The sequence below is a fragment of the Theobroma cacao genome, chromosome 5 (genome assembly GCF_053813885.1).
Source record: "Theobroma cacao isolate CCN51 chromosome 5, ASM5381388v1, whole genome shotgun sequence".
NCBI classification, from domain to species: domain Eukaryota; kingdom Viridiplantae; phylum Streptophyta; class Magnoliopsida; order Malvales; family Malvaceae; genus Theobroma; species Theobroma cacao.
In genome coordinates this window covers 45,922,778-45,931,545 of record NC_142643.1, presented here as the reverse complement: position 1 = coordinate 45,931,545, position 8,768 = coordinate 45,922,778, and the positions used below count along the sequence as shown (strand labels likewise).

At 27.5% G+C, this 8,768-nt stretch overlaps 1 long non-coding RNA gene across 1 annotated transcript; it reads left to right on the top strand.

Moving 5' to 3' along the window:
• The first annotated feature begins 618 nt into the window (after nucleotides 1-618).
• LOC148763010 (uncharacterized) lies at nucleotides 619-3,756 on the top strand. Its single transcript, XR_016026478.1, has 4 exons — nucleotides 619-713; nucleotides 1,375-1,450; nucleotides 2,315-2,381; nucleotides 3,401-3,756. It is a non-coding gene; the product is annotated as an uncharacterized LOC148763010 (long non-coding RNA).
• Nucleotides 3,757-8,768: the final 5,012 nt, after the last annotated feature.

Here is an 8,768-nt window from a genome sequence, read left to right as displayed (position 1 = left end):
TTGACAATATACTTGCATACTTGAAAAGTCTCGAAAAATCGTCAAATGTCGATATTGTACCAAATGGTACTATTAAGTTGAATTAAGCCTCGAACTAGTCTAAATAGAGATCTTAAGATGAAATTGAGAGTTTTAAAACCCCAGAATAACTTAAAATGATGATTTGAAGTTCGATGGTTGAATTGGAGTTAATTTGGAATTGTCATGTCTAGGGGCAAAATGGTAATTTTGTCACCTGAGGACAAAATGAGAATTTTTAGAAAAGATTTTAATCACATTTGACTCATTGGAGTATGATTTGAGTTTGAGAGGTGAAAAATTTAAATTCTGACATTTATGGAGTCCTGGGGGCAAAACGATAATTTTACGAGTTTACGGGGGCAAAGTTGGAATTTTGAAATTTTACACCACCTAGCACTTGTCATGCCCTTGGATTTCAGCCATTAACATTTTACATTGTGGATAATTGAAACATTTTATGTGGTGAAGAGAGATTGCTTAATGGATAAGTATTACACATGGACCAATGAAAATATGCCATGTGTCAAGCTAGGATTATTCTAGAATTTCCTTGTAAAATCTATTTAAAACTCTCTTAGTCTCATCCATATGGCCGGCCAAAGCATGAAGTGAAGAGGAAAGGAAAGAACACAAACCCTAGGTGAGAAAATTGAAGAAAAAGTGTGGGATTTCAAGGGATTAAGTTAATAAAGGTAAAATTTTATGATTTTATCTTGTGATTTACACTACCCATGCTTTCTTTTTCATTTTCCATGCTTAGAACTCAAGTTTGCATGATGAACCCATGCTGGCCGAATTTGAGAGGAGAGGTTTTGAGCATTGATTTTGCTAGATTTTCAAGCTAATTAAGTGTTTTTGGTTGTTTGGTAATGGAAAGGATGAAAATCTAGCAAGGAATCACTTTGTTCTTCACAAACCCACAAGAGGTCGAATTTTCTAGGGAGGATATTGAGGCTGAAATTAATGATATGTCATGATATTTTGGTGGTATTTAATGATTAGTGAGGCTAGAAATTTAATGAGAAATTTTAGCATGAAAATATGAATTTTTACCTAATGTATAGACATGTGTGATTTATGGTTCAGACTGATAAATTGAATCATATTCACAATCATTGAGGTATTTTAAGTATAATTGGAGTGTCGAAAATGAAAGAAATCGATTTGGAGTTAAATTGGAGGTTTTAGCTAATTACACCGAGAATAGTGCGAATTAGGTCGAATACCGTATTTAAACGACTATTCAGATATTTTGCATCACATTTCATGCATTCATATAGATTTATAGAACCTGAAATAGTTTATGATAAATTGACACAATTTATTGAAATTCGTGTCACATATGATGTATAGGTGGTGAGCCCTCTAACAAGGGTAAAGAGATTGTGCCCGATGATCGGGAATAGGAGTATATCGAACTTCTAGTACTGTGAGTAACCTTACTATCGTCTTAATTATCTAAAGTATGTTTTTATCCGATTTTGTGAATTTTATGGAAAATGAATTAAATGATTAATTTTTCGATTTTATAAACAAAATGTGATTTAGTGAAATGATTTCATAAAATTGTTTTAAAATTGAACAATGGCTTTTCAAATAGAGTAATTGGAGACCATTTGATGTGTTGTAAATTCATGGTTTGAATCGAATGGCTTATGACAATATTTGCATGAATGGCTGAATTGGTATTTGTGTTGAAATATATGAACTGTTTATTTAGCCTTGAAAGGTTGTGAATTGTAATAATTGTCATATCATGTTATTGAATTTTATTGATTGGTGGGATAATTATTAGCTTACTGCGGTGGGAGGGTTTCGTGAACCAATCTATTAGAGGGACACGGTAATCCCGTTATATTCATACCTCAGTTTGAGAGGCGCGGATGGATAACTCCTAAGGTTAACACTTTAGAGTTCACTTCACTCCAAACCACTACTTGAGGGGGAGTTCAGCTAACGTCAAGGAACGACTATATTTTCAAAATAAAAACATAATTTATGCATACATAACTTTTTAACAGCCTTGGTGAACTCGGTTTGGATAGCTCTCGGTTAAGGTATCCCTGATGATTGAGTATGATCATGATTTTGGCACGAGTCAAAGTTTTAAGAAATTCATAAGCCATGTTAATTACTCGATTTTATTTGGTTGAAACAAGTTGAAAGGTGATGAATTTCAGTATGTTAAATTGTTTTATTTGTCTCCATTTACTCGACTTTAGATAGTTTAGATGGTATCTGTTTACTCATTGAAATTTTATAATCTCACCACCCTCTTTTGCAACCATTTCAGGCCCGTGGTAGCCTGTGGATAATAGATATCGTCAAGGATTATAGTCGGCTTTACTACTCCAAAAATTGTAAGTTTACTGCCTTTGTGGCATTTTGTTCCTTGTGGGTTCACGAGTCACTGTAAAGTAAATTTCACATCCCGGTTATCTGTATTATAGTACGTATGAATTTATTTAGCTTTTACATTACAAAAATTATTTACCGATGACTCTATAAATATTGTTTTACAAGAAATTAAAATATTTTATTAAATATTTTATTTTATTCAAATAATTGTAATTTCATTTTTAATAAATGTTTTAGACATTCAAATTTATTTTAAATCATGAAATACGTGTTTTCCACTCATCTACTACATTTTTAGTCGAGTTCGAAAAATTTTGAGAAAAAATTACGAAAATGTCCCTGTAAGTCGAAAATTATTTTTTCACGATTTTGAAAGGAAAAAAGCTTAAAATTCTTTAAAAACAAGGTTTGGCGATGATTACTCATAGGGGAGAAAAAAAATAGTACTAAAGCTTTGTGGGATTTCGGTTGACACTTCGGATAACGAATGTCTACCGAGACGTCGCGACGATTGTCACGAACTCGAGAGAAGTATCGATCGTGACATAAAATTTATTATTATACTAATAAAATTTATTATTAATATTCAATGTATCATTTATATACGTTTAAATATGATAATGAGATTAATATGATTAATTAAATATGTTTTAAACATAAAATACAATAAAATTAAATCTAAACTTATTTAATTTTATATTTTTTATATTATTTTATTATATCATGTTTACAATTATCAAATCTACTCTTACACCTAGTTCGGGTCATGAGCATTGAATATGTGGCCATCTATCAATTTGGTCGTAGGTCCCTAAAAACAAAACAAAGTCACGTGCTCTTCAAGTGAACCAAATAAAGTACACGGGGGTTTGGGCCCACGTGCTCAATTATTGTGTGACAAAACTTTTCTTTGACGTGTATAGGCTGCTTGTCCAAATATGAAGGAAGACTTACGAAAAGTCTTCCTGATTCTATACAATTATTCAGCAATAAGAAATATCACTTTCTTTCTTTTTTTTAGGATTATTGTGTATGCAACTTGGTGGCTGTCATCTCATCGGTTACGTCCATGGTCAACGTAAGGCCGATTATTGTGTGATAAAGCTTTTCTATGACGTGTAAAGGCTGCTTGTCGAAATATGAAGGAAGACTTACGAAAAGTCTTGGTAACTCTATACAATTTTCTTTCTTTTTAGAATAGTTGTGTATGCATCTTGTCATGGCTACCGGTTGGCTGTCATCTCATCCGTTCCGTCAATGGCCAGCGTAATGCCTACGCTTGATTTTAATTGAATCAGATTTTGAAGTTACGATTTAATGGGTGAGTGATGACTCGGTTCGACAATGAACCTTTTGAAATATCTTCGATGAAATTAACTGTTTGTGAAAAAGTATAGGAGACGTTGTTTTCGTGTTCCGCTTGTGAATTTATGTAGGAAGACTTACCAAAAGGAAGTCTTCATTCATTTAAAAGTGAGTGGTTTAGATTGATGGCATCGCCGAAGATGAGGCGAAAGAAGTCCCACTACGTAGGTGAGCGAAAAAAATTTTAAATTTTTATTTGAAATAAAAAATTTACTTTTTTTGAAAGGAATAAAAAAATTACTTACTAAATATATATAACGTCGACAAAAATTAGGTGGTACATCAACTCAATCAACATACATAATAAATGAATGATGCGAAATGTAATTAATGAATTTGCAAGTGAGGTTCATTAAGGTGAATTATGAAAGAATTATTTTTTTTAAAAAATATATAATGTTTAAATAAAATTTTAAATTATTTTAAATTTTTTATTATGTTTAATTAAATTTTAATATTTTTATTTAAATTAAATATATCTTTATGATTAATTATTGATTAATTATTATTAATTCAAATACTATTTATTATTTTATATTCATATAACACTGATATAGTGTTGATGTAGAGAGTAAAAAATATCATATAATCATGTTATCATGTTAAATAAATATATTATATTATTATTAATTATAATATATTAATATGTCACATTAATGTTATGTGATATAGAATAATAAATTATATTTTAAATAAATTAATAATTAATTTTAAAAATTTATTTGATTTAAAATAAAAATATAAAGATTTATTTAAATGAAAGTGAAAGGTTTTTGGTTTTGAGGTAGAAAGTACAGGAACCTAAGAAGCCGATGCCTTAAGGTGGAGGACAAAAGATGAGAACGAAACAACGGAGCAAGCAAAACACTGAGAAAGGAAAACAAGATAATGGAAGACAAAAGCAACAAAATGAAAGGGTTTTGATGGGTGAGCAAAAAGTGCTTAAGAGCGGAACTATGAGAAGTTTTTTACGGGTTGAAATTGGCTTGGGAGTCAGTGATTTGTAGACGTTGGCTTCAAGTGGATAATAAAATAGTTGTTGATGCTATTTCAATGTTTGTTGTTCCTCCATGTGTTAATATAGACTTACTCATAGTAATTCACTAGATATTATAGAAACAATAAGAGGTCAAAGTCACCCACCTATATTGTGAAACTAATACGGTTGCAAATTTTTTAACCAATTTGAAGTTCTCTTATGATATTTCTTATGTTGCTCATAATAGTCCTCTAACAGAAGTTAAAAGCTTATTATTGTATGATATGACAAGAATATGTTTTTTCAACATGATTCCAACTTATTATTATAGCTTTTCTGTCAAAAAAAATTGTTAAGTCTACCTGTACTTTACTCTTACGTAAATTTAACAATTCGTGTTTTCATGTTTTAATCATGTTGATCCGTATAAAACATAAAACACAATAAAACTAAATATAAATATGATACAAATAATTATTTGTATCAGCATCTGAAATATGTTCACAAATATATTTAATAATCGTGTAACATGCATCATTAACACGTTTATTAAAACATGTCAAGAATTTTTTATATGACTTGATTAAGAAACACGATTAAATGATTAATATAATTTTTTCTTAAAACAATTAATATGTTTAATGCCATTAACATAAAATATTTACAATTAAATATAATTTTATTATTTAAATTTAAAATCAATAATTATAATAATATCAAATATAATAAAATTTAACATAAATAATATATATAAAATTTATTATCATATTAATAAAATCTATCATTAATATTAAATATGTCACATATAAATATTTAAACACAACAACATAATTAACATAATTAATTAAATACATTTTAAACACAAAACATAATAAAATTAATCCAAATTTATTTAATTTTATATCATATTATATCTTGTTATCATGTCATATTTAAAATTATCCAGTCTACTCTTACACTTAACTCGGGTCATGAGCATTGAATATGTGGCCATCTATCAATCGATCGTAGGTCCTTAAAAACAAAACAAAGTCACATGCTCTTCACGTGAACCAAGTAAAATAGACGGGCGTTTGGGCCCACGTTCTCAATTATTGTGTGATAAAACTTTTCTTTGATGTGTAAAGTCTGGGTAACTCTATACAATTTTCTTTCTTGTAGAATAGTTGTGGATGCAACTTGTCATGGCAACTTGGTGGCTGTCATCTCAGCCGTTCCGTCAATGGCCAACGTAATGCCTACGCTTGACTTTTATTGAATCAGATTTTTAAGTTACGATTTAATGGGTGAGTGATGACTCGGCTCGACAACGAAACTTTCGAAATATCTTCGATGAAATCAACTGTTTGTGGAAAAGTATTCAAGACGTTGTTTTCGTGTTCTGCTTGTGAATTTATAAAGGAAGACTTAGCAAAAGTAAGTCCTTGTTCATTTAAAAATGAGGGGTTTAGATTGATGGCATCGCCGAAGAAGAGGCGAAAGTGCTCCAATTAAGTGGGTGAACGAGATAAACATAGTAATTAAAAATTTTAAATTTTATTTAAAATAAAAAAATTATTTAATAAATATTTATCAAGTCAATAAAAATTAAAACGGTACGTTAACTCAATCGACAACCATAATAAATGAATGAAGCGCAATGTTATTAAGGAATTTGCAAATGGGATTCATTAAGGTGAATTATAAAAGAAATATTTTTTTTAAAAATATATAATGCTTAAATAAAAATTTAAATTATTTAAAAATTTAATTTTTTTATTTTTTATTACGTTCAATCAAAATTTTATATTTTTATTTTAAATCAAATAAATTTTTATAATTAATAATTAATTAATTATCATTAATCAAAATATTACTTGTCATTTTATATCTATATCACATTGACATAGTATTGATGTAAAAGGTAAATAACGTTATATGATCATATTATTATACCAAATAAATATGTCACATCATCATTAATTATAATATATTAACGTATCATATTATCATCAATTATGATATATTAATAGGTCACATTATTACTATACAATATAGAATAATAAATGACATTTTGAATAAATTAATAATTAATTTCAAGAGTTTATTTGACTATAAATAAAAATATAAGAGTTTATTTGACTTAAAATAAAAATATAAAAACTTGATTAAATGTAATAAAAGTATAAAGATTTTTAAATTTTTTTAAATAGTTTAAGAGTTTTTTTTAGATATTATGTCAAAAAAATATGTAAAAGAAAAAAGAAAGTATGCATAATGGAGATCAAATTGAGATTTAAATTTGATATTTGGTTAAAGAAAAGAAAATAGTTATGGTAATAATTGAAGTTTTATTTGGTATTTTAAAAATGTGTTGTGAATGCTAATGAATAAAATTTGTATTTTTTTTAATTTATTGAATGAAGTTTTTTTAAAAAAATTTTTAGTACAATTGAAGGATTTTTTTATGGTCAATAAGTATTGGGTATTTCTCTCTCCTATACAATTATTCAGCAATAACTAAGATCACTTTCGGTAGATATGAGATTTAGATATTTTTGAACATGCTCTAAATAAAACAATAAGTATTTATTAGATATTTTAAGAGGGGTGAACATAGTGGTCTTCTTTGGTGGTTTGGTTTTTGGGTCTTGGTGTGTACAGGGGCACGATACCCTTTGGTCCTTGGAGGAGATTTTGGAATGATATCTCAGATAAATTGGACTGATACACGACCAAAGCTTTCTGCCATTTTGTTCTTTACAATGGTAGAGGGGTTCTTTTCCTTTTTTGATGAATAAATTTGATGTTATTCGGAAAAAAATATAAATATATGTATATTAAAGGCCAAACAGAATCACTGACTCTTGACCGGAATACGATAAAACACATGGGTCGGGGCCACTTGCTCAGTTATTGTACTATAAAATTTAAGACGGGAGAGCTTTTCTTTCATCATGTGAATGGCGTACTGCTTCTGCTTGTGAATTTATAAAGGACGAGTTACCAAAAGTAACTCTTCATTCATTTAAAAATGAGTGGTTTAGATTGATGGCATCGCCGAAGATGAGGCGGAAGTGGTCCCACTACGTGGGTGAACGAGAAAGAAATAGTAATTAAAAATTTTAAATTTTATTTGAAATAAAAAATTACTTAATAAATATATATCAAGTCAGTAAAAATTAAATGGCACAGCAACTACCGTAATAAATGAATGACGTGAAATGTAATTAAGGAATTTGCAGTAAAACTTAAATGGTACAGCAACACAATCAACAACCGCAATAAATGAATGATGTGAAATGTAATTAAGGAATTTGCAAATGAGATTCATTAAGGTGAATTACGAAAGAAATATTTTTTTTAAAAATACAATGTTTAAATAAAATTTTAAATTATTTAAAAATAATAATATTTTATATTTTTATTCTTTCAATCAAATTTTAATATTTTTTATTTTAAATTAAGTAAATTTTTATGATTAATAATTAATTAAGTATTATTAATTTAAATATTATTTATTATTTTATATTTACATGATATTGATATAATATTGATGTGAAAGATAAAAAACGTTACATAATCATGTTATCATACCAAATAAATATGTAACGTCATCATCAATTATAATATATTACCATAACACGTTAGTGTTATATTATATAGAATAATAAATGATATTTTGAATAAATTAATCATTAGTCTTGAGAGTTTATTTGACTCAAAATAAAATTATAAAAATTTATTTGACTTAAAATAAAAATATAAAAACTTGATTAAACGTAATAAAAGTATAAAAATTTATTTAAATTTTTTTAAATAATTCAAGAGCTTCTTTAAATATTATGCTAAAAAATGTGTAAAAGAAAAAAGAAAGCATGCATAATGGAGATCAAATTGAGGTTTAAATTTGATATTGGTTAAAGAAAAGAAAATAGTTATGGTAATAATTGAAGTTTTATTTAGTATTTTAAAAATATGTTGTGAATGTTAATGAATAAAATTTGTGTTTTTTTAATTTACTGAATGAAGTTTTTTTAAAATATTTTTTTGGTACAATTGAAGG